The sequence below is a fragment of the Aplysia californica genome, unplaced genomic scaffold (assembly GCF_000002075.1).
Source record: "Aplysia californica isolate F4 #8 unplaced genomic scaffold, AplCal3.0 scaffold00129, whole genome shotgun sequence".
Taxonomy (NCBI): Eukaryota; Metazoa; Mollusca; class Gastropoda; order Aplysiida; family Aplysiidae; genus Aplysia; species Aplysia californica.
This window is the reverse complement of record NW_004797399.1, coordinates 447,580-449,811: the sequence shown is the minus strand read 5'-3', so window position 1 is coordinate 449,811 and position 2,232 is coordinate 447,580. Positions and strand designations below refer to the sequence as shown.

Below are 2,232 nucleotides of genomic sequence, written 5' to 3'. Positions count from 1 at the left end.
CCGCTTCAATCAGCACTCGCCAGATCGCTCTTCCCGATACGAAATGTACGGTGTCGAAGGGTCAGCACAGAGAGGAAATTGATTTGACCTCCATTCCCATCCGACAGCTGCCCACCCCGGGTGCACACAGGCAATACACATTTTATTTCCACAAACATTTCTTTCTTTCTTACTCACCATCACTGGAGAGAGCTTGACCTCAATTTGAAAGCAGACGGAATATCAATGGTCTTGATTTAGTAACTAGTGTATAGCCACGCATCCAGGAAACTTCAGATGAAGAGGAAGTCGATGCCCATTTAATCAACAATTAATTGTTTATCTTTTCATTCAGAAAAATCAATTAATACGTCAGACCGTCAGATTGTTAGCAAGGGTGACAATACACTACGGCATCAAAACTGATCGGCGCTTGATTAGAATAAATGTATGAAAATAAAACCTTAACAAAAACGCTCCACCAAAAATCATCACTGCGTAAGAGTTATTCCACTGAACAGCGGCGGCCGAACTCGGATCCACACATCAGTGTGATCACCAAATCAATTTTTCAGGCAGCGAAAACACAGGAGTGAGTGAAAATATGTCTTCCTAAATGAACGTCTGAACCCGAGAGTCGCGTCTGCTGTCAGAGCACGTCACGTCACTGGAGCTAACAGCCTCAGCACGCGTCACGTCTGTCCTAGTCCGCGCAGACGTGGAACACACACGCACGCACGCACACACACACAGCCCCGGACACCCCGGCCTCTCTTCCCACCAGCTCTACCCAGACCAACGGTTCCTTCCACTAACTCTTTCTTGCCAGAGTATTTCTGAACCTTCTCCGCACTATCGACACCATCTCGGTGCCCCAACACCCTTCTATGTTTCTTGTATTTGGTACATATTTATACCAGGAATTCCGACATACTTTTTCTCTCGAGTTATGGAATACCCACAGGACATTTATTTCGGTTATCCTTGGGGAGTTTTTTCTAAACGTCATCAATGAACCAGTGCATGTGCTGTTATGGCTAGGCTCTTTATCTTGAAAGCGCAATGTCCGGGTTTGATTTCCTCGATGCGGTGATATTTTATTAAATGTCTTCTTGTTATTGGTACGCTGATTCCTCTCATCTAGAGAGGTGACGATTGTTTGTACGATCTGAGCAGTCTGCCGACTATGATAACATCTGAATGATCGTCCCTGGAGACCAAGTTATTTACTACAATTTAAATTGTATCTTCTTGCATCATTTTGGTAATGCGTGTAAATGCCTCCATCCCTTGCCCCCCCTCCTCTCTCTCCCTCTCTCGCTCTCTCTCTCTCTCTCACTCTCTCTTTCTCTCTTGTCTCTCTTGTCTCTCTCCCAATCTGCATCGCTTTTTCTCAACGCGCGCTTGTTTATATGTCTATGTGTAAATATTTTGAACCTATGATTTGAAGTGTTTCACTTAGTTTTTATGTTTTCAAGTTCTTATTATTACCATGCATGCTGCACACGTTCTCTTAGAGTTCTCCATGTAAACTAGCAACGTCTGAAGATAATGTAAGCAACAACGAAGGCAATTAATGGTTCTCATCTTTGTCTTTGTCTTGACTTAAATGAGTCTGGGAAGGGGGCAAGGTGGTCCATTTTGGAAGCTATGTGAATGAACAATAGTTTCCCTATTTAAAAAATGCAGATGATTTTATGTCCTATCCACCCGGTTTAGACGAATCAGGTGGCGGCCTTTGACCTTGCCTGTCAGGATCAACCTGGGCGGAGATGGACACAATGTACCCGAAAGAAAGACCAAGTTTCGCAATAAAAATTGTCTCAATATGGGAATCAAACTCTGATCATCTGCTTGCGACGGAGAAGCGATTATCGCTACCCCACAGTCGCGTTTTTTTTTGTTACGGGTCGTAGTGCCCCAAAAAAGGAATTATAAATCTAGTCCATGGTGAGTTTCTGTATCATACTTTTTCATTTCTAGCCCGTGTCTTGAGTAGTGTGCAGCCTCTTTGAAGTTACATTAAATGTAGGAAGAGGTAAAAACAAAGCAAACTAAGTAATCTTTGACCTTGCTTATCATAGTTACATGTTCAAATTCTGAACAAAACCGTCTCCTCTCTTCGTTATTTAAAAGAAAAGTTGAATCTAAGTGACGATTTTTTCTTTTATTTCGAGCTGATGTTTGTATGGGTAAGGTGAAAACTAAAACAGGTAAAAGTAACTAAAGACAAAATGTATATCTCTGAAGTTA

The 2,232-nt window shown here is 42.4% G+C and overlaps 1 protein-coding gene across 1 annotated transcript in view; it reads right to left on the bottom strand.

The window, feature by feature from the left end:
* Nucleotides 1-897, bottom strand: part of LOC101853079 — a 117,486-nt gene extending 116,589 nt beyond the window's left edge. The window contains exon 1 of the mRNA XM_005096448.3: nt 178-897. The gene's annotated coding sequence lies outside the window, so the exon portion shown is untranslated. The remainder of the gene's footprint in view (nt 1-177) is intronic.
* Between the last annotated feature and the right edge of the window lie 1,335 nt (nt 898-2,232).